Source organism: Balaenoptera musculus, chromosome 8, assembly GCF_009873245.2.
Source record: "Balaenoptera musculus isolate JJ_BM4_2016_0621 chromosome 8, mBalMus1.pri.v3, whole genome shotgun sequence".
NCBI classification, from domain to species: Eukaryota; Metazoa; Chordata; class Mammalia; order Artiodactyla; family Balaenopteridae; genus Balaenoptera; species Balaenoptera musculus.
The window spans coordinates 96115219-96140120 of NC_045792.1; the positions used below are offsets into that span (position 1 = coordinate 96115219).

The 24902-nt window shown below is 38.4% G+C and overlaps 1 protein-coding gene and 1 pseudogene across 2 annotated transcripts in view; one reads left to right on the forward strand and one right to left on the reverse strand.

The window, feature by feature from the left end:
* The window catches only part of C8H11orf49 (chromosome 8 C11orf49 homolog), a 199904-nt gene that overhangs the window by 121520 nt on the left and 53482 nt on the right, over window positions 1-24902 (forward strand). The window lies entirely within an intron of this gene.
* Window positions 3471-3570, reverse strand: LOC118900338 (annotated as a pseudogene).

Sequence of the window (24902 nt, forward strand, 5' to 3'; positions counted from 1 at the left end):
CTTCCAGCCCTAGGCAACCACTAGTCTACTTTCTGTCTCTATGGATTTGCCTATTCTGGACATTTCATGTAGATGGAGCCATACAATATGTGGGCTTCTTTGTCTGGTTTCTTTCACTTAGAATAATGTTTTGAAGGTTTATCCATGTTGTAGAATGTATCATTTCCATACCATATTTCTTTTTTATGGCCAAATAATATTTCATTGTATGGATATTCAATGGATATTTATCTACTCATCCATTGACAGACATTTGGGTTGTTTCTACTTTTTTGGCTATTGTGAGTAATACTGATACAAACATTTGTGTAGAAGTTTTTGTGTGAACATATGCTTTCACTTCTCTTGGGTATATACCTAGAAGTGGGATGCTGGATCATATGGTAATTCTATGTTCAACTTTTTGAGGAACTGCCTGCCTACCTGCCTGCCTGCCGAAATGGCTGCACCATTTTACATTCCCACCAGTAATGTATGAGGGTTACCATTTCTCCAGATTCTTGCCACCACTTGTCTTTTTTTTTTTTTTAATATAGTTGACATACAATGTTATGTTAGTTTCAGGAGTACTACATAGTGATTTGACATTTGCATACATTATGAAGTAATCACCATTATAAGTCTAATATCCATCTGATCCCATACAAAGTTGTTACAGTATTATTGGCCATATTCCTTATGCTGTATGTTACATCCTTGTGGCTTGTTTATTTTATAACTGGAGGTTTGTACCTCTTAATCCACTTCACCTATTTTGTGCCCCCACCTTCCTGGCAATGACCCATTTGTTCTCTGTGTCTATTGAGACTGTTTTCATTTTGTTTTGTTTGCTTGTTTGTTGTTTTGTGTTTTTTTTGTAGATTCCACATATAAGTGAGATCATGTAGATCTCACTTTGTCTTTGTCTGACATTTCACTTAGCGTAATACGCCCTAGATTATCAATGTTGTTGCAAATGGCAAGATTTCTTTTTTGTGGCTAATATTCCATTATATATCTATACCACATCTTCTTTATGCATTCATCTATCAATAGACACTTAGGTTGCTTCCATATCTTGGATATTGTAAATAATGCTGCAGTGAACATTGGTGTGCATATATGTTTTTGAAATAGTGTTTTTGTTTTCTTTGGGTAAATACCCAGAAGTGAAATTGATGAATCATATGGTAGTTCTATTTTTATTTTTTTGAGGAACCTCCATACTGTTTTCCACAGTGGCTGCACCAATATACAAAACCACCAATAGTGCACAAGGTTTCCCTTTTCTCCACATTTTTGTTGTCTTTTTGATGACAGCAATTCTGACAGGTGTGAGGTGATATCTCATTGTGGTTTTTACTTGCATTTCTCAAATGATTAGTGATGTTGCACATCTTTTCATCTGTCTGTTGGCCATCTGTGTGTCTTCTTTGGAAAAATGTCTATCTGGGTCCTTTGCCTGTTTTTTAATTGGATTATTTGGGTTTCTGCTATTGAGCTGTATGAGTTCGCCATATATATTGAATATTAACCCTTTATCAGATACATGGTTTGCAAATATTTTCTCCCATTCTGTAGGTTGCCTTTTCATTTTATTAATTGTTTCCTTTGCTGTGGAGAAGCTTTTTAGTTTGATGTAGTCCCTCCTGTTTATTTTTTGCTTTTGTTGCTTGTGCTTTTGGTGTCATATATACAAAAACTTGTTGACAAGACCAGTGTCAAGGAGCTTTTCCCTTATGCTTTCTTTTAGGAGTTTTATAATTTCAGTCTTACATTAGTCTTTAACCCATTTCAAGTTATTTTTTGTGCATGGTGTAAGATAGAGGTCCAATTTCATTATTTTGCATGTGAGTATCCAGTTTTCCCAGCATCATTTATTGAAGAGGCTATTCTTTCTTGACTATCTTGTCAAATATTAGTTGATCATATATGTATGGGGTTATTTCTGGGCTCTCAAGTTTGTACCATTTCTCTGTCTGTTTTTATGCCAGTACCATACTGTTTTGATTACTTTAGCTTTGTAATATAGTTTGAAATCAGGACGTGTGATGCCTCCTGCTTTGTTCTTTCTTTTCAGGATTGCCTTAGCTCTTCAGGGTCTATTGTGGTTTCATATGAATTTTAAGATCTTTTTTTTTCTATTTCTGTGAAAAATGCCATTGGAATTTTTAAAGGGATTACATTGAATCTATGTTGGCTTTGGGTAGTATGAACATTTTAACATTATTGATTCTTGCAGTTGGTGAACACATATCTTTGCCTTTGTTTGTGTCTTCAATTTCTTTCATCAAAGTCTTGCAGTTTTCAATGTACAGATCTTTCACCTTCTTGAATAAGTTTATTCCTAAGTACTTTATTGTTTTTGATGCTATTGTGAATGGGATTATTTTCTTTATTTCTTTTTCAGATAGTTTGTTGTTAGTGTATAAAAATGCAACTGATTTTTGTATGTTGATTTTGTGTCCTGTAACCTTACTGGATTAATTTATTAGTTCTAACAGTTTTTTGGATTAGATTGTAGTTTTTAGGATTTTCTATATGTAAGATCATATCATCTGCAAACAGAGACAGTTTTACTTCTTCCTTTCTGATTTTGATGCTTTTTATTTCTTTTTCTTGGCTAAGTGCTCTGGCTAAAACTTCCAGTACTGTGTTGAATAGAGGTGGTGACAATCGGCACCCTTGTCTTGTTCCTGATCTTAGAGGGAGAGCTTTCACCCTTTCACCACTGAATATCTTGTTAACAGTGAACTTGTAATATACAGCTTTTATTTTGTTGAGGTGCATTCCTTCTGTATCCAAATTGTTCAGAGTTTTTAATCATGAAAGGAGGCTGGGGCTTCCTTGGTGGCACAGTGGTTAAGAATCCACCTGCCAGTGCAGGGGACATGGGTTCGAGCCCTGGTCCGGGAAGATCCCACATGCCCCTGAGCAACTAAGCCCGTGCGCCACAACCACTGAGCCCGCGCTCTGAGCCCGTGAGCCACAACTACTGAGCTTGCCCGCCACAACCACTGAAGCCCACACACCTGGAGCCTGAGCTCTGCAACAAGAGAAGCCACCATAATAAGCCCGTGCACCGCAACGAAGAGTAGCCCCCGCTCACCACAAGTAGAGAAAGCCCGCGAGCAGCAAGGAAGACCCAACACAGCCAAAAATAAGTAAAGTAAGTAAATAAATTTAAAAAACAAAAAAGGAGGCTGAGTTTTGTGGATATATGTTTTTATTTCTCTTGGATAAATATCTAACGGTGAAATTGCTGACAAATTGTTTTCCAAATTGGTTGTACTGTTTTACACTTCTATCAGCAATATCTGAAAATTCCAGTTGTTACACATCCTTGCTAACATTTGATGTTGTCAATCTTCTTTTTTCCTCCAGCTTTGAGATAAAATTGACATATAACATTGTGTAGGTTTAAGGTGTACTATGTGATGATTTGATATATGTGTATGTTGTGAAATAATTACCACAATAATGTTATTTTTTAGAATATGGACTGCTTCACAAATTTGTGTGTCATCCTTGCACAGGGGCCATGCTAATCTCTGTATTGTGCCAATTTTAATACATGTGCTTCTGAAGCAAGCATAGTCTTTTTAAGTTTAGCTTTTCTAATGGGTATGAAGTAACCTTTCTAGTATCTCGTGGTTTTAATTTGCATTTTCCTGATGACTAATGATGTTGAACACTTTTTTATTGCTTATTGACCATTTCCTCTGTGAAATGCCTCTTCAAATCTTTTGCCCATTTTTAATTTTTTTAAAATTATTTTTTGATGTGGACAATTTTTAAAGTCTTTATTGAATTTATTACAATATTACTTCTGTTTTATGTTTTGGTTTTTTGGCCACGAGGCATGTGGGATCTTAGCTCCCTGACCAGGGATCGAACCCGTATCCCCTGCATTGTAAAGTGAAGTCCTAACCACTGGACCACCAGGGATGTCCCTTGCCCAATTTTTAGTGGGTTGTTTATTTTAATCATTGAGCAGCAATTCTTTATATACTCTGGATGCAAGTGAGGTATGTGTATTGCAGATCTCTCTCCCATTCTTTGGCTTGTTTATTTATTTCCTTAGTGGAGTCTTTTATTGAGCAGAAGTTTTAAAAATCGACTTTTTCTTTTATGGTTAGGCCTTCTGGGTCTGCTCTAAAAAAATCTTTGCCTACACTAAGTTCATAACAGTATTACTCTACATTTTCTTCTAAAAGCATTAGAAATTTAGCTTTTATGCTTAGGTATATAATCCATCTTGAATTAATTTTTGTGTGTGGTTTGAAGTTGAGGTCAGGGTTTTGTTTTGTTTTTTTCCATATGGATAGCTAGCTGTTTGTTCCAGCACCACTCTTTGAAAGACTTCACCTTTCCCACTTAATTGTTTTGGTTCCTTTGTAAAATAAATCAGTTGATTATATAAGTGTGGGTGTATTTCTGGATTCTCTTATTTTGTTCCATTGATCTATTTGTTGAACTTTAGTCTTGATTACTTTATCTTTATAGAAAGGTAGTGTATGCCCTTCAACTTTTGCATTTTCAAGATTGTTTTGGTCATTGGAGGTCCCTTGAATTTCCATATAACTTTTAGAATAAATGTCAATTTCTACACACAAAAAAAAGCCTAACAAGAATTTGATTGACATATCCATTGAAAAGCATATCTAAGTTTGTGGTTGATTTTCGACTGTGGCTTATTGTGATATTACGATTGATTTTTTTTTTTCAATTTCAGTTTGGTCAGATTTTGTTTGGGGATTTTTCTCTAGAAATAACCTAAGGAAGGAAGTATTAGGAGACCTGAATGAAAGAAGAGGCATACTGTATTGTGTTCCAGGTTCAGATTCAAAACTGTGAAGAATTAATTCTACCTAAAAGTTATTAATTCACTACAAAAAAAAAAAAAAAGAATTTGATTGAGATATGAAGAATCTGTAGATCAGTTTTGGGGAGAATTATTATCTTTGCAATATTGACTCTTCCAATCCATGAACATAGTAAATTTTTTCTTAGGTCTTCTTTAATGTCTCTCAGCATAAAGTGTTTAATATACAGATCTTACACATTTTATTAAATTTATCTATATATTTCATGTTTTGTGCTACTATTTTAAATAGCGGTTTTTTTCAAAGTTTTTTAATTTAATTTAATTTTATTTAATTTTATTTTATTTTATTTTATTTTATTTTATTTTATTTTATTTTATTTTATTTTTGGCTGCATTGGGTCTTCATTGCTGCGCGAGGGCTTTCTCTAGTTGCGGCAAGCGGGGGCTACTCTTCGTTGTGGTGCGCAGGCTTCTCATTGCGGTGGCTTCTCTCGTTGTGGAGCATGGGCTCTAGGAGCACGGGCTTCAGTAGTTGTGGCACGCGGGCTCAGTAGTTGTGGCACGTGGGCTTAGTTGCTCCGTGGCATGTGGGATCTTCCCGGACCAGGGCTTGAACCTGTGTCCCCTGCATTGGCAGGCGGGTTCCTAACCACTGCGCCACCAGGGAAGCCCTAAATAGCGTTATTTTTAAAATTTATTTTCTTTACCAACTTTTCATTGCAAGAACATAGAAATATAATTGCTTTTTGTATATTCCTCTTATATCCTGAGACTTTGCTAAATTCACTTATTATTCCTCGTAGTTTTTTTGTAGATTCCTGAGAATCTTCTACATGCAATATCATGTCATATGCAAATCAGAGGCAGTTTTACTTCTTCCTTTCCAGTCTCTGTGGGTTCTTTTCCTTTTTCTTTCTTTATTGCACAGAGTAGGACCTCATTACAATGTTAAATAGAAGTGGTGAGAGCAGATATCTTTGCTTTGTTCCCAATTATGGCAGAAGAGTTTTCAACCTTTCATATTAAATATGAGGTTTTTCATGGATGTCCTTTATTAGGTTGAGGAAGTTTACTTTTATTCTTAGTTTGCTGAGAATTTTTATTGTGAATTGATATTCAGTTTTTAATTGGTTTTCTGCATCTATTGAGATAACATATTATTTTCCCCTTTATGCTATGATGTGAATAAATCCACCTTAGTTGTGATTTATTATCATTTTTATATATCTATCATTGGATTCCTTTTACTAATATTTTGTTAATGATTTTTGCATCTATCTGCATAATGTATTTTAGGCTGCTGTTTTCTTTTCTTGTAATATCTGTCTGGAGTGTCAGGATGATGCTGGCCTCATACAATGAGTTTGAAAGTATTTCCTCCTGTCTTTTTTGAAGGCATTTATGTAATATTGGTAATGTATCTTTTTTAAATGTCTCTTTTTCTAGGCAGACTTTTCTGAACTTTTAAATAAGGTTTAATATGCTTCTTATAAGCTCTGTTTCCTAACACTTTTCGTACATATAACTGTTGGCTTAAATTCTGTCTTCTTCATTAGACTGTAAGCTTCATGAGAACATTTCTCTGTCTTGCTTACCCCTGTGTTCCTAGCATCTAGCAAAGTGCCTCATTCAGAGTACAGTTGACCCTTGAATAACATGGGTTTCAACTGCATGGATCCACTTACACACTGATTTTTTTTCAATGAATATATTGGAAATTTTTTCAAAGATTTGCAACAATTTGAAAAAACTCACAGATGAACCATGTATCCTAGAAGTATCTAAAAAAAATTCTTTTAAAATTAAGTATGTTATGAATGCCTAAAATAAATGTAGATGGTGGTCTATTTTATCATTTACTACCATAAAAATAGTCAAATATATTATAAAAAGCTAAAATTTATAAAAACTTATGCACATACTTACAGACCATATATGGCATCATTCACTTTCTAGAAAAATGAAAACAAACATAAAGATGCAGTATTAAATCATAACTGCATAAAATTAACTCTAGTGCATACTGTACAACTGTAATAATTTTGTAGCCACCGCCTGTTGCTCTTGCAGTGAGCTCAAGCATCATGAGTATCCACTTAAAATGTGACACTAATCATCTCCACCTGGGCAGTTCATATCTCCAGTACTGCTTATCACAGTAAAAGGTGACCTCTTGCAGATCACACGTATTTTTCATCATGTTTAGCACAATACTGTAAACCTTGAACAACACCAGTGGACCCATACGAAGTGCCACTAGTGATGCTGGAAATGCTCCCCAGAAGCAGAGAAAAGTCATGACATGACAAGAAAGAGTTGAACTGCTTGATATGTACCATAGATTGAGGTCTGCAGCTGTGATTGCCCACCATTGCAAGATAAATGAATCCAATATAAGGACTATTATAAAAAAGAAAAACGAAAAAAGGAAAAAAGAAGAAGAAAGGGAAATTCATAAAGTCATCGTTGCAGCTAGGTCAGCAGTCGCAAAAACCTTGCTCTTTTTGAGAAATATTGAATATTGCAATTTTTTTTTAACATCTTTATTGGAGTATAATTGCTTTACAATGGTGTGTTAGTTTCTGCTTTATATCAAAGTGAATCAGCTATACATGTACATATATCCCCATATCTCCTCTCTCTTGCATCTCCCTCCCACCCTCCCTACCCCACCCCTCTAGGTGGTCACAAAGCACCTAGCTGATCTCCCTGGAATATTGCACTTTTTATCTCATTGAAAATGCAGCTTTTATCTGGGTGCAGGATTGCTGTAAGAAAGGCATGCTTATAGACTTTAATACGACTTGAGAAAAAGTGAAGTTGTTATATGACAACTTAAAGCAAAAGGAAGGTAAAAGATCTAAAGCTGGAGAATTTAATGTCAGCAAAGGATGGTTTGATAATTTTAGAAAGAGGTTTGGCTTAAAAAAATGTCAAGATAATAGGAGAAGGGGCTTCTGCTGACCAGGAGGCAACAGGTGAGTTCCCAGAAGCCATTGAGAAAATCATTGAGGAGAAAGGATATCTGCCTGGACAGGTTTTTAATGCAGATGAAAGTGCCCTATCCTAGAAAAATTGCCATAAAGGACATTTATTAGTAAGGAAGAGAAGTGAGCACCAGAATTTAAGGCAGAAAGAAACAGACTAACTCTACTGTTTTTTGCAAATGCAGTCAAGTGCATGGTCAGGACTACCCTCATCTGTAAAGCTGCTAATTCTCAAACCTTGAGGGAAAAAGATAAACACCAGCTGCCAGTCTTTTGGTTGTACAACAAGAAGGCCTGGACAACGAGAGCCCTTTTTCTGGACTGGTTTCATCGACACTTTGTTCCTGAAGTCAGGAAGTACCTTGCCGGTAAGGGAATGCCTTTTAAAGTTCTTTTGATATTGGACAATGCCCCTGACCACCCAGAACCCCATGAGTTCAACACTGAAGGCACTGAAGTGGTCTACTTGCCCCCAGACACAATGTCTCTAATTCAGCCTCTAGATCAGGGGATAATTAGGACCTTTAAGGCTCATTACACATGTACTCTATGGAAAGGATTGTCAGCACTATGAAAGAGAACCCCAATAGAGAGAACATCATGAAAGTCTGTAAGGATTACACCATTGAAGATGACATTTTTGTTATAGAAAAAGCCGTGAAAGCCATCAAGCCCAAAACAATAAATTCCTGCTGGCAAAAACTGTGTCCAGATGTTGTACATGACTTCACAGGATTTACAACAGAGCCAATCAAGGAAATCATGAAAGAGATTGTGGATATGGCAAAAAAAAAAAAAAAAGTTGGGGGGGTTGGTTTGAGAGGTTTCAAGATATGGATCTTGGAGAAATTCAAGAGCTAATAGGGCTTCCCTGGTGGCGCAGTGCTTGAGAATCTGCCTGCCAATGCAGGGGACATGGGTTCAAGCCCTGGCTGGGAAGATCCCACATGCCGCGGAGCAACTGGGCCCGTGAGCCACAACTACTGAGCCTGCGCGTCTGGAGCCTGTGCTCCGCAACAAGAGAGGCCGCGATAGTGAGAGGCCCGCGCACCGCGATGAAGAGTGGCCCCCACTCGCCGCAACTAGAGAAAGCCCTCGCACAGAAACGAAGACCCAACACAGCAAATAAATAAATAAATAAATAAATTTATTTAAAAAAAAAAAAAAAAAAAGAGCTAATAGACACCACACCAGAGGAATTACCAGAAGATAACCTGGTGGAGTTGAGTGCTTTTGAACCAGTGCCAGGCAATGAGGAAGAAGACGTAGAAGTAGCTCCAGAAAACATACTGACATTAGACAGTCTGGCAGAAGGGTTCCAGTTATTCTTCTATGATACAGGCTCTGAAACTAAAGCAAACAGTAAAAGAAGGATCAGTACTATATAGAAATATTTTTAGAGAAATGAAAAGGCAAAAATGTCAGACAAATTATGATATATTTCTGTAAAGTTACACCGAGTGTGCCTGCCTCTGCTGCCTCCCCTTTCACCTCGGCCACCCCTAGGACAGCAAGACCGACCCCTCCTCTTCCTCCTCCTCCTCAGCCTACTCAACGTGAAGACTTCCACTTAATGAAGAGTAAATAATCATGTCATAAACTTATCTGTTGTGTATGTATGTGTGGGTATCTTCATGTGAAAATGTAATAACTGAACAGCAAGAACTGTATGAGATGTTTGTGTGTCATCACCATCATTATCACCTAAGTATTCATCATGTAGAACACTGTGTGCAAGACTGGTAATGAGGTAGTTAGTCTATCCGTACACAAGCATAAGGTGAGTGATATTTAATACAAAGTTAACAATCTGTTAGTTTTCTTCCTGTTTTATAACTTTGCTTCCAAAGAATTACATTACCATACAGTATGCCTCCCTTTCTTGTAATTGGAGAAACTTTGTATCATCGTGTCATCACAGGTAAGTGTTTTTTTTTAAATGTAGCAATATTTCCAGTACTGCATTATGAATATGACCATAATACTGTATGCCATACAAATTTTATAATGATTTATTCACTTGTGTATAGGCTAGCCTACTGTACAGTAATCGTATTGCTGCTTCGTTATCAATACATGAATCATTATACCTGGAAATAAATATGAATTTCTTTTTCACATTATCTTTTCATTTTTGATGTCTAGTGTTAGTAATACATGTAACATCTACAGTGTTTTATATCGTATAAGACAATATTGTTGTAGATACTGACAGATGATTCACTTGTAAACAGACTATGTAAACTTAACGGTATAAAAACAGTACAGTACTGTAAATGTGTTTTCTCTTCCTTGTGATTTTCTTAATAATGTCTTTTTTTGTTTGTTTTATTTATATATTTTTAACTGCGTTGGGTCTTCGTTGCTGTGCACGGGCTTTCTCTAGTTGCGATGAGCGGGGGCTACCCTTCATTGTAGTGTGCAGGCTTCTCATTGTGGTGGCTTCTCTTGTTGCGGAGCACAGGCTCCAGGCGTGTGGGCTTCAGTAGTTGTGGCACTCGGGCTTCAGTAGTTGTGGCTTGCAGGCTCAGTAGTTGTGGCACACGGGCTTAGTTGCTCTGCAGCACATGGGATTTTCCCAGACCAGGGCTCGAACCTGTGTCCCCTGCATTGGCAGGCAGATTCTTAACCACTGCACTACCAGGTAAGCCCAATAATGTTTTCTTTTCTCTAGCTTACTTTATTGTAAGAATACAGTATATAATAATATAACATACAAAATATGTGTTAATTGACTGTTTATGTTATCAGTAAGGCTTCAGGTCAATAGTAGGCTATTAGTAGTTAAGTTTTGGGGGAGTTAGAAGTTATAGGCAGATTTTCAACTGCATGGGGGGCTGGTGCCCCTAACCCCTGCATTGTTCAAAGATCAACTATATATACAAATGAATGTTTATATTTATATTGTATTAAATTAAAGGGAAAATAAGAGACTAGGAAAACTGAGAATCGTGACAAAATACTGAAGACAATATAAAAAGTCTTCCTTTTAAAAAAATTACACCAGAGCAAAAAAGAGCAATGAAGACTAGGTGGGTGGTATAATATTAATGAATGAAAGCGAGAAAGCAAAACCTCTTATTTTGATATAGTCTTCTCAGTCAAAGAGGATGCTCTTTGGACTGGAAAAGATAAAATAAACACTGGTTCCAGAGAATGTAATCAAATATAGCTGAGATTATAAGAGATCACCTAACTGCTTTAAATGAGCTCAAGTTTCTGGGCCTAATTTACATTCTGAGGTGCTGAGGCCCAGTAGATAAACTGGCTGAACCACTGCTGGCAGTCTTTGAGAAAGCAGAAAGTGTGCACGTTGTGTGGAGGGGATGGGGGATGGGCAGGGGGAGGGTGGCATGGCAGGTGGAGAGGAGAAGTTCCAGCAGATTGGAGTCAGAAGGTCATTTCAGCAGGCTGAAGGCTGACGACCTTGCCATCCATCTTGGGTGATATTCTTCAACTATTTATTAAAAAGAATAAATTGTAGGTATTTAGAAAAGGAAGTTGTAGTCACTGTAAGCCTATCAGAGTTTACTGAAAAAGAAGGGGGTGGGAGGGGATGAGGGAAGGAGGAAGGGGAGGAGAGAAGAGATGAGTAGAGTAGAGAAGAAAAGGAAAAGAAAAAGAGCGCAGGCTTGGTGGGTAAAGAAGGCCTGATTTCAACCCCATGTTTCACTTCTTAGTAAAATGACATTAGGCAAATTATTTATCTCTATAAGCCAAATTTCCTTATTGGTAAAACAGAAATAATAAGAGAACCTACTTCATAGGGTAGTCCTGAGTTGTAAATCAAATAATGTGTGTAACGTACTTTTTTATCAAAATCAGTGATGATTGTGACGGGAGTGATAAAAGATGAATGATTGTAATGGCAATAATCCTGAAGGAGGAGCAAGTGAAATAGTTAATGCAAACTTATTCCGTTTTTGAAGGCATTACCAGACAAATTGGGAGAAAGCTGTACTTAGTTTTAGCTATACTTATCATAAGATTATTCTAATATTTAGCTATATTTATTGTATTTGTATAGTTTAATTGGGTTTCAACAAGACCTTGACAACATCTCCATGATATCCTTGTGAAGAAGCAGAAAGAATACAGGCTGGTTGAACAACATATAACTGGTTGAACAGTCGTATCAAATTGTGCTAATTAATGAGTTCATGTCATGCTGGAGGGGGGAATAGTCCAGAAGTATGATTCCGGACTATTCTTAAGCCTATCTTTTTTTTTTTAATCCATTATTTGCATGAAAGCATTGATAGCAGGCTAATCAAAGGTGGGAGAGATAGCTAATAAGCTGCCTGAAAGAAACAGGACCTGAAAAGTCATAGTATAATATAGTACAAAAAATATGGGCTTGGTGTCATGGGTCTACCATTACTTGCTTATGACCTTGAATAAATTACTTAACCACCTGAGCCTTTGTTTTCTAATTTGCATGAAGATAACACCATCTATTCCATGGTGGTTGTGGGAATAAAAAAGATAATATATGTGTACTAGTTAAATATATATGTATTAGTTATCTATCAGTATATAATAAATTACCCCAAAACGTGGAGGCTTAAAACAATAAATGCGTATGTCACACAGGTCCGGAGGGTCAGGAATCCAGGAGCGGCTCACTTAGGTGGTTCTGGCTCAAGGTCCCTCATAAGGTAGAAATCAAGATTTGGGTTGGGGCTGCAGCCACCTGAAGGCTTGAATGGGACTGGGAGGTCTGCTCCTAAACTCACTCATATCACTGTTGGCAGGAGGCCTCAGTTCTTCATCATAAGTTCCTCATGATATGGTAGTGGCTTCCCCAGAAAAAGTGATCTCAGAGAGAGAGCAAACAGGAAGCATCAGTACCTTTTATGACCGAGTCTCTGAAGTCACATACTGTCACTTTTATTTTAGTCTATTCTTTAGAAGTGAATCAGTAAGTTTAACCCATACTCAAGGGGAAGGGAGGGGAATATCATAGAATTCTGTGGACCTTAAAACCACCACATTATAAAAAGTACTCCGTATAGTGCTTAGCACACAGCAGGCACTCCATAGATGGCAGTTGCTTTTATACTGTTGCTAATATACACCTAATACACGTGGTCCTTACTATAAAGCTATTGTGAGCAGGACAAGAAAAACTCATGGTTTTTTAGATTCCTGGAAAATACAGAGAAGGAAGCACCATATATCACAATATTCATTATATCTGTTTTGTAAACTAAAATGAATGAACTATTTTTGTACTGCATATATTGCATTAAGAACATAACTGATAGGGACTTCCCTGGTGGGGCAGTGGTTAAGAATCCGCCTGCCAATGCAGGGAACACGGGTTCAAGCGTGTTGGTCCGGGAAGATCCCACATGCCGTGGAGCAACTAAGCCCGTGTGCCACAACTACTGAGCCTGCGCTCTAGAGCCTGCGAGCCACAACTACTGAAGCCCACGTGCTGCAACTACTGAAGCCCGTGTGCCTAGAGCCCGTGCTCCGCAACGAAGAGTAGCCCCCGCTCGCCGCAACTAGAGAAAGCCCACACACAGCAACGAAGACCCAATGCAGCCAAAAATAAATAAAAATAAAAACTAAAAATAAAAAAAGAACATAACATAAAAAAATATTTAACACTTAATAGGCATACTTAAAATGTATAGTCAGCCTGCAAATACCAGTGACACAGATAGTTTGAATGACAGTTAATCCAAAAATTGATTTTGTTTGGTTTTGTTAAGATAAAATATAAACATCTATATTTATATTTAACAGATATGAGAATTCTTAAAATTTTAACTGTGTAGTACATCAACTTGTATGAGTCCTGCTCTCCTTTCCATCTAGAAATGGGCCACTAAGCTAAGACTGAGGGGCCCCAGTCTGCAGCAAAGATAAGAAGACTTGTTAGTTCACACACCTTCCATGAGGGCAAGGAGTAATTTAGGGGGGAATTAAACCAACAAACAAAAAGTGTATCAACAAAGGGCTCAATTAAGCCAGAGAGTTGATGTTGACAGTAAAAATTTAGAAACAAGAATAAATATGGCTAAATCACTGGGTAACCTAGAGTTCCTCTGTTTATATATACATATGGATACATAGTATCCATACTAGCCTCAAGGATTGTGTAAAGTTCTTTGTAAACAAAAGCATAAGAACTCTTGAACCCCAGGTGGACAGAGTAATTCACTGGGCCACTTTTGTAAGATAAGATCATTAAATTGAAGATATTGTCATACCCTAAACTGGTTCATTTACTAGTGTTTTGATTTGTATTAATCATTAGACAGATCCTCAGGCTAATGTCTGATGTGGTAGAACGCTACTTAGCAACTCACCAACATAGCAATCAAACTTCTAACATGTTCAGAACATGGTCACTGATTTGAAAGTAAGTAAAAATGGCCCCTGAGGAGCCAGTGTTTACAGAGTTTATATGTGTCTTTGTAGGAGAGGCAGAAAGTCTCCCAAGAGTTTGACAGAGAATCCGTTTACTTATAAATGCATAACCTTCAAGTACTGATCAGGTCAGCAGCAGCAGATAAAAAAGTAGTGAGGAGGGTCTAAAGTGTTGCCTTAGCCACACACTGACAGTGGTGATAAATGTTATCAGAAAAGAAAGTCACTAGAGAACCAGTGAAGAGAAAATCCATATTAAAGACAAACAAGAGAAAATCCATATTTAAAACAAGCAAACAGTATTTTAAGGTCATTTACCATATAGGGGACATGTAAAGGCTTTATTAATCTTTTTGTTCATCGAGGGTATCTTTCTATTATGGCCAGGGCAGTAAGCAATAGTCATAATGTTGAACCAGAGTTGATAAACAAAAGGTTACTTGTGTTTATTATCATCTTTTTAGTAAGCCAAGGAAGTTTGTGATACAGTTAGAGATAAGATACGCTTAAAAAATTTTTTTTTTAAGTTTTGACACTTGAGTAAGCTTTACTTATTGACTTATATAGAATGCACATAGAAGAAGGGGTCACTAGAGGCCTCTGGAAAAACTGTGTACTGATTTAGCATCATGAGGGTTGCACAGCCTGTTCTGTGAATAATAAAATAATTATAATAGTAGCCATCATTTAATGAGCACTCACCATGTGTCAAGAACTGTGTTAAATCTTTACATGCATTATAATATTGAATCTTCTCAACCACCATTTAAGTATTATTATTATCTCCATTTTAAAGATGAGGAAATTGAGGTATAGCAGTTAAATAATTAGTGCAACAGAATCAAACCAAGGTCTGAATACATCCATTCGGGTTTCCCAGCTCAGTCTAAGTGTTTTACGGTGATGAGAAATACCCTTTCTGAGGAGGAATGACATTGTGCCTTCTAATTTATTTTCAAAGAATGAGTGAAGATTCCCTCCTTTATTTCTTTTTTAATAAAATTTTATTCATGTATTTATTTTTGGCTGCGTTGGATCTTCGTTGCTGCGCGCGGGCTTTCTCTAGTTGTGGCGAGCGGGGGCTGCTCTTCATTGTGGTGCGCGGGCTTCTCATTGCCGTGCTTCTCTTGTTGCAGTGCATGGGCTCTAGGCGCGCGGGCTTCAGTAGTTGTAGCACTCGGGCTCAGTAGTTGTGGTTCACAGGCTCTAGAGCACAGGCTCAGTAGTTGTGGTGCATGGTCTTAGTTGCTCCGCGGCATGTGGGATCTTCCTGGACCAGGGCTTGAACCTGTGTCCCCTGCATTGGCAGGCGGATTCTTAACCACTGCACCACCATTTAAGTCCCAGCCTCCTTTATTTCTTACTTATTCATGTGACCCTTTATTTTCTCTCACTCTGTGGTAGGCTGAATAATGGCACCCAAAGATACCCAGGTCCTAATCCCTGGAACCTGTGAATGTTATCTTATATGACAAGAAGAACTTTGCAGATATGATTAAGTTAAGGATCTTGAGATCGGGGAGATTTTCCTGGATTATCCAGGTGGACCTGAATGTAATCACAGGTATCCTGATAAGAGGCAGACTGTGGGAGACTTTATGACAGAAGAGGAAGAAGACAATGTGAAAGCTGGAAGCAGTGAACAGGGGAAGGTGATGTGATGTGGGGCCACAAGCCAAGTAGTGAGGACAGCCTCTAGTCGATGGTGAAGCCAAAGAAATAGATTCTCCCCGGATCTGCAGAAGGAATCAAGCCGCTGACACCTTGATGTTAGCCCTGTTAAGACTCAATTTGGATTTACGGCCTCCAGAACTATAGGAGAATAAATTTCAGTAATTTCAAGCCACCAAGTTTGTGATAATTTGTTAAAGCAACCATAAGATTCTAATACACACCCCATATTACTGGCTTCACGGTTTATTTCCTTCGTACTTTGTCCTTATATTTTTCCTACACTTTGCAATTATTATATTACTTTTCTAAATTCAGTTATAAAAGCATTATTTCAGATCAAGTTTGAGGAGTGTTGAGAGTTTAGCTAAGCTACTCCATGCTTTTGCTGCCTTGCAATCCATTTTGTTTGGCCTGCAGAGACCTTAAAATGATACCAGCTTCCTCAGCAAGTGCATGCCTTAGATAACAGCCTGCAAAGTCACAAACAAATATAAGTTCCTGATGTGACTTTACCACTAGCAGTCTCCCCTGCCTCCCAGGGCTTTCACCTTGCCCCTTAGATAAGACCCCCATGGGAGCTTACCAAAAGCCCACTCTTTTGGTTTGAATTGACCAATCCGGCCTTAGCCCAGGAACCCCAAAGTTCTCCACCCACAGACCCTAATAAAGCCTTGTTGCCCCAGGTCCTGTCACTCTCTGTCTTCTCTCTGCCTTGACCTCCCCCTGTGGCCCCTTGAGGTATGCTTTGTGCTTCCTCCAGGACCTGTCTGTAATAAACATCTCTATTTCAGTTTCTCTTGTGGTCTGTTGCCGAACAAGATAATATCTGGTACCCTATGCTCCACTTAAGAAATGTTGATTTAACAAAGTCATAACAAAGAGGTATTTTATTTTGAGAGAATATCCTATCCTATGGCTATCCCATATCCCAGCTTTTCCTATGGCTGCAATAGAAAAGGGAAAGTGACAGGACCAGTGTTGCTATATGTATAATGAAAGGAAATCTTTTCAAGATGAGGGAGTAACACATTTATGGAAAAATATTGAGAAACAAAAGTCAAATCAATTAATCGTCCCACATCTCTGACTAGAAATACAATAGATTTCCCCTACACCCACCACTCTTCATTTAAAAAATTTTCAAACCTACAAGAAAGTTATGGGAGTAACTTGGATTCACCAAATGCTAACATTTGTTACATTTGTGCACAATAGGTAGGTAGGTAGGCAGATGGATAGATGGATGGATGGATGGATGGATGGATGGATGGATGGATGGATGGATGGATGGATAGATAATTTGAAACTAACTTACAAGAATCATGACACTTAACCCCTACATACTTAATCTCCTAAAAGTAAGAACATTCCCCTCTTCTCCTGCATAACCCCAGTCTCATTATCACATTTAAGAAAATGAATAATAATTCCATAACATAATCTAACTTCCAGTGCAAATTACAATTTCCCCAGTTGTTCTCAAATATATTTAATAGCTGTTTGTTTTCTGACCCAGGGTCAAATCAAGGTTTACACATTGTACTTGGTAATGTCTCTTTAGTTTCTTTTAATCTGGAACAAACACTGTACTATTTTGTTTTTCATGACGTGTTTTTCTTGTGTTTTGCCTGACCCTGCCTGCACTCTCATGTAAACTCTATAGGGGCAGGGATTTGAGTCCCTTTTGTTCATTGCTGTATCCTCAGCATTGAGAATGGGGCCTGGCACTTATTAAGACTTAGTAAATATTTGTTGAATAAATAGATGAGTGAATGCATAAGTAATACAAGTATAATGAGTGTCATGATAGGTGATTTAGAGGATGCCAAAGAGGCTGAGAATCTAATCTGTTGTTGTTTGTGTGTTAACTGTTACCTCTGTGTTCCAGGGATACGTGTTCCAGCAACAGGCTCATTTTACAAATCAAATAGGAAAATATAAGTATAATAAATATAAATAAAAATTGAATTTGAAAAATACCCGATTGAAAAAGCTGGTCAGGAAAAAGAGGCATGGGGGACTTTCCTGGTGGCGCAGTGGATAGGATCCCGAGCTCCCGATGCAGGGGGCCCAGGTTCGATCCCTGGTCAGGGAACTAGATCCCACATGCATGCCACAACTAAGAGTTCACATGCCACAACTAAGGAGCTGGTGAGCTGCAACTAAGGAGCCTGCCTGCTGCAACTAAGACCTGGTACAACCAAATAAATAAATAAATAAATATTTTAAAAAAGAAAGAAAAGAACAAGAGGCATGGGAATTCCCTGGCAGTCCAGTGGTTAGGACTCTGCGCTTCCACTGCAGGGGGCGCAGGTTTGATCCCTGGTCGGTGAGGGGGGGACTAAGATCCCGCAAGCTGCAAGGTGCACCCAAAAAAAAAAGAGGCATAATGACAAGCAACTTAACAGTAAGACTACAAGAGACTTAAATTGAGTATTGGGCAACAGGACGATGTGACTGTCATGAACCTAAATTAGCCTTAGATTAATACAAAAATAACAGAGGCTGTAAGGAGAAGATGATTGTTTTGCTCTATTTATTCATTCTTTCATTCAACAAGTATTTATTGAGTGCCTACTGTATCCCAGGAACTAGTTTATAGATTCTTGAAGGTCATCTTTTTTAACCGTGCAGTAAAAAATAGAGATAGTCACAGTTTCAGTTTGGAATAAAGGAAGGTAATTATCACAGAAATAAAACTATTGTGTTATTTGGAGATATTTTTGTTTTACTGATTGATTTAAAATTGCTTCTTTTGAGCTCATCACTCTAATTAGAGAAATAAATTCCTGACCGGGAAATGGCCTACCGAGGGCATAGTCAAGACAAAGTGCAACAATCATTGCATCTTTTTCCTGAAAGAACTTTCCCATGATTGTTTAATTCGGCCTGAAGAGCCTTTTGTGACACTTAAAAATCACTGAGGGGAAAAAAAAGGGACTGAGCTGGGTCAGTTTTGCAAAGGACGTAACAGGTGAGTCTTGTTTCAGTTGCCAGTATTAGACAGGATTTCATCTATGAACTTTGTTTCTTGTCCAACTCCAGTTTCCACAGGTTTCCATTTTCCTTTGCTCTCCAGTCAAAAGGAAAAATACTCACGTAATTATTAGGAATACTGGAGCAGTAAATTGTTTGCGGGACTTGAAACACCCTTTTTTCTCTCCCTTCAAAGCTTTAAATGACACTTGCTTCATTGAAGCTTACAGATTATTAAAAGCAGGCCTGACAGAGTGTTTTAGCTTCCAGTAGAAAAAAATCTCTATCAAACTAATCTTTAGTCATGTAGAATTTTTCCTTTTCTAATGTTAATGTTTTGGAGCATTCCAGCACCTTTTCACTAACTGCCATACATAAAACTCCTATAGCTTCCTTGAGCCAAAAATGAAACTGGTGTCACCTCTAACAATTGTTAGAATTCCTAGTCTTTTTCAAATATGTTATTATTTACCCATTCTATTCATTGCAAAGTAACTCCCAAGGACTAGTGTCCTGGAAAAATAGAAATAACATAGTAGATTAGCAGTAGTTATGTGAACATTGAGAGTACCATTGCAAACCTGAATTTCTTGCATCTTTGTGGCTTCAGTTTAGAGTAAATGTAGATGGACAGAGGTCAAGCTGTCTCCAATTTGACCCTTAGTTAACCTAAAAGCTATATAAAAAATATAAAAACTAAGGATACCCTACTTCCTGTTACTTACAGAGAAAGAAACATAAAAGGGCCAGACTAACAAAAAAAGGAGATAACATTTGTTGAATGCCTACAATGAGGTAGGCATTGTGACAGGCACTTTTTAAAGTTATAATTCCTGCAGTATCACATTTAATCCTCATCACAATCTACATGGTATTGTCTCTATATTATAGACAAGAAAACTGAGGCTCACAAACTAATTTGTTCAAGACCATACAATAAGTAGTGGAGAAAAGATTCGAAACAGTCTGTTTGGCTTCAAAGTTATGCCCTTTCCACTACCTCTTTCTTCCTACTTCTCTGACCAGTCCTCCTCAGTGTCTTTTATTTTTTTTAATTAACTAATTTATTTTTTGGCTGTGTTGGGTCTTCGTTTCTGTGCAAGGGCTTTCTCTAGTTGCGTCAAGCGGGGGCCACTCTTCATCGTGGCGCGCGGGCCTCTCACTATCGCGGCCTCTCTTGTTGCGGAGCACAGGCTCCAGACGCGCAGGCTCAGTAGTTGTGGCACACGGGCTTAGTTGCTCCGCGGCATGTGGGATCTTCCCAGACCAGGGCTCGAACTCGTGTCCCCTGCATTGGCAGGCAGATTCTCAACCACTGCGCCACCAGGGAAGCCCCTCAGTGTCTTTTAAAAAGTTACTCTCGGCAGGGGGAGGGGAGGTGGGCGAGAAAAAAAAAAAGTTACTCTCCTGTATTCGTCTTAAATGTTGGTCTATCCCAGGGTTTCATTCTTGGCTCATTACTTTTCTCACTACACATGGTTACTGAGCAGTCTTGTCTCCTTTGACTTTTCCTACTACCTTAGGCAAATGACTTTCTAGCCCTGAACTCTCCCTGAGCACCAGACCCACACATGCAGTGTGCCATCAGCCTCAGACATCACTACTGGTATGTCTGACAGTCACCGAATTTTCAGTATGTCAGAAACAGAACTCCTCACCCTCACCCTTGAATCTGCCTCTCCTCGTGGGTTCCCCAAAATTATACGCTATCATTCTAGACTCCTCTCACATTCAGTCAGCTAAAAAGTCCCACTGTTCTCCCCTTCAAAATAGTTCTTGATTCCCCTTATCATTGCTCCGGTTCTTGCTTGAACCTTTGAAATTCTGCTCCCTTTACAGTCAAGTTATCTATATACGAAGAAAATCTGACTGTGCTGCTATTATTATTCTTTTACTTGAAACCATTTAAAGGTGCCCGCACCATCTATAGAATGAAGCACACAAGACTTTCTGTGACCTGATCTCTGCCTCCCTCTTCAGCCTCGTTTCCAGCAACTCCGTGCCTGAAAAGCTACTCTCCAATTATACTGAACTCAAGTACTGGTAGTTCCTCTCATCTCACATGTTGCTTGCCATGGGGATGCCTTTGTTGAGGCTCTGCCTGTAGCCCTGCCACCCCCGTCCTTCCGCCTAGATAAACTCCCGCTTCAGTACTCATCTCAGGTAGCACCTCCTCTAGAACACCTGCCCTCAGCAGCCCTCTACCTCAACCCACCAAGGAGGCTAAACCCTGTCCTCCCTGTCATTACTTCATCAACATTGTTTTGAAATCAGTTTTTGTCTTCTCCATTAGACTTTAAGTTCTTTGGGCACAAAGACCATAACTTATTGAATTTTTTAATCCTAGTGCCTAGCCTGGCACAGAGAGGGCTCTTAATGACTGTTTAACCTTAGTTAAACAACAGCATACTATCTCTCAAAAATGACTTCTGTATTGGCAGCTCAAACCATATCCTTCTCTATGTAATAAATCTGACAACTGTTAAAACACAAGGACATCAACCATAAAAAAAAAAAAACCTGATTTAAAAATTGGCAAAGGACTCGATAGACATTTCTCCAAAGAAGATATGCAAATGATCAATAAGCCATGAATGAAATGAAAAGATGCCATGAAAAGATGCTCAACATCACTAATCATTAGGGAAATGAAAATCAAAACTACAGTGAGATACTACCTCACACCCATTAGGAGGGCTACTATTAGAAAAAGAAAAGAACAGGTGTTGGCGAGGATGTGGAGAAACTGGAACTGGAACCATTGTGCATGCACTGTTGGTGCGAATGTACAACGGAACAGCTGCTATGGAAAACAGTATAGTGGTTCCTCAGAAAATTAAAAATAGAATTACCACCTCTGTGTACATATCCAAAGCAGAGTCTCAAAGAGATATTTGTACTCCCATGCCCATAGCAGCATTATTTACAATAGCTAAAACGTGGAAGTAACCAAAATGACTATCAGTGAATCAATGGATAAGCAAACAGTGGTATATACATATAATAGAATATCACTTGCCTTAAAAGGAAGGAAATTCTGACACATGGTACAACATGGATGAACCTTGAGGACACCACGCTGAGTGAAATAAGCCAGTCACAAAAACACAAATACTGTATGATTCCACTTATGTGACGTACTTAGAGTAGTCAAAACCATAAAGACAGAAAATAGAATAGTGGCTGCCAGGGGCTGGAGGAATGGGAGGGTATTGTTTAATGGGTATAGAGTTTCAGTTTTGCAAGATAAAAAGAGCGCTGGAGTTGGATGGTGGTGATGGTTGCATAACAGTGTGAATGTACTTAATATCAGTGAACTGTACGCTTAAAAATGGTTACAATGAATTTTTTGTTATGTGTATTTTACCACAATAAAAAAATTTGTAAAAAGCAAAAACAAAAGAAAACACAGGACAGAGGAATAGGTCTAAGTGTTAATAAGCTTCTTTTTTTTTTAAATTAAATTTATTATTATTATTATTAATTTTATTTATTTATTTATTTATGGCTGTGTTGGGTCTTCGTTTCTGTGCGAGGGCTTTCTCTAGTTGCGGCAAGTGGGGGCCACTCTTCATCGCGGTGCGCGGGCCTCTCACTCTCACGGCCTCTCTTGTTGCGGAGCACAGGCTCCAGACGCGCAGGCTCAGCAATTGTGGCTCACGGGCCTAGTTGCTCCGCGGCATGTGGGATCTTCCCAGACCAGGGCTCGAACCCGTGTCCCCTGCATTGGCAGGCAGATTCTCAACCACTGCGCCACCAGGGAAGCCCAATAAGCTTCTTGAATTGGCACCATGGTGCCCCAATACAGACAGCATCCAATTATCTCTTCATGATCCTTAGGGTCCAGTAGTTCCCAAATAGCCACTCTGGGGTGTGGCTAGAGAACCTGTAACTTTAGCAAGCACTTCAGATGATTCTGATGAACAGACAAATTTGGGGAACTGCCTAAGCCACATTATTATAAAAGAATGATTGAAGAACCCTTTATCTGGATATTTTTTTTAAAAAAGACATCATTTTTTATTGTGGTAAAATATACATAATAAATTCACCATTTTAACCATTGATAAGTGTACAATTCAGTGCCATTAAGTACATTCACAGTATTGTGCAACTATCACCAATATCCATTTCCAAAACTTTTTCATCATCCCAAACTGAGACTCTGTACCCATCAACCAGTAACTCCCTGCTTCTCCCTACCCCACCCCCAGCCCCTAGTAACCTGTAGTCTACTTTCTTTTTCTGTAAATTTGCCTCTTCTAGGTACCTCATAAAAGTGGACAGATAACTGATTTTTAACCTAAGTTTAATTGCTTTCTTGCCTGGAGGCATGAGTATGGGTGAGGGGAAGCAAACATTAAGTGGGTGCCTTGACATGACAAGCCAAGGTTGCATTCAGATTTATTGGATTTATCTCAAGCAATAGAAAATTATATTTATAAACTTTGGTTTCATGAAATCATGTAGATTCCTTTTATCCTAATTATTTTTATCGTGACTTATGTGTTCATTATAAAATCTATTCATTCAAGATGGTTACTGATTAGTTGGTGATATTTATCTGATTTTCTCTCAAAATTAATAAGCATCTTTCAATTACATTGTTCTAAGATTTTTCTGTAATATCAAGGCCTAGCAGAAAAAAATAAGGAGAATATTACTATTAAAATTGTTCCAAAGTTCAAAAACAGAGGAATTAGGACTTTTTAAACTCTTTTTATAAAAGGCATCTACTTCAAACCATCAAAAATTTGAAATTTCAAGTCATCTGGTCCACAAGATTTAGTACTTGAGTGCAGCCCTACTGGCTTCTTCTAGATATCCCAATGAAGCAAAGAACATCTTATGTGCTCAGCATACTACTCTGGGGAGAAAGTCTCTTCATCTTGTCCAGAGCAGGACTTCAGACATCTGTGCCAGAGGCCCAGGAAAGAGCCACTACTTGGAATGTTTATTTTAACCATATTCCTCAAACTTTTAAGACCAAGTGTCTGTGACATACTCACCACCTTCACTGTCTGACAGTATAAGTCTGATCCATAGTAACCTAATTATGTGTTTTGTGCAAAACTATGGAACTACCTGTTAATTACTTAAACCTTGCATTATAAAATTGCTTTTGATCTCAGTCCCCATGGGGTTGGACCACTGTATCGTGATAAATCATTGGCCTAAGGTCTTCCTACACATTCCTGTTCTCCATTAAAAAAAAAAAAAAAAAAAAGTATTCCAACTTCTAATTCTCAAACCTGTAAGGGCCCTTCTGATAACCTACATCTATCACTGAAGTTGACCCTTGGATTCTATAATGCTCTTTGTTACAGACCTACTTTGCAACTTTGAGCGAATTACTTCTTGAACACTTAACTTTCCACACCACTGTTCATTGAGCATAAAACCAGGTTAACAATACCACCTCTAGAAAAAGAGATTAGTGAGTCAGTGGGTCAGTTTCCTTACTTATCTCTGGATGGGAAAATGCCTTCTTACTCTTCTTTCTGAATTCTCCCTTTTGGTACCTGGCCCAAATGAAGAATTGTTCTTCTTGGCAGCATCTGTGGCTACCAAGAGGGAGTTTACCCGCACTGCCGATGAAGTGGTAGAGCAAAGTCTTTACCAAGGGCTTGGAGGATCTGGCGCCCTGAGGAATCCTACAAGCCCCCATCCACAACCTCTTTGGGAGGTCCTTTTCCTAAAGTTGTATTCAGACTTACATCGATAGGCAGAGGAGACACCCTTCCTACAGAAGGTCTGCTTTTCCCCCACAGCTGTGGGAAGATGGTGAAGGGGAAGTGGGAACTGGGTATAACATTGGCATATGTTTTGAGCGCTTCAGATAAAAACGTTTGATGAGTACTGTCTTGTTTTTATTGCCTTATTATACTGCTCGTTGAAGAATGTGTTTTCTCTGGTCACCTGCCAGTGAAAATTATTAGCCTTTTCCTGAAACTAGGATTATTTCTTTAACTAGTTGTGTAGGTAGAACAAGATAGACAAATGCTTCTGAAATTAGCAAATCAAGACTGGAGCACAGTGGTGCTCGTTCGTGCTCACTGCCCTTTCCAGCTCACTGA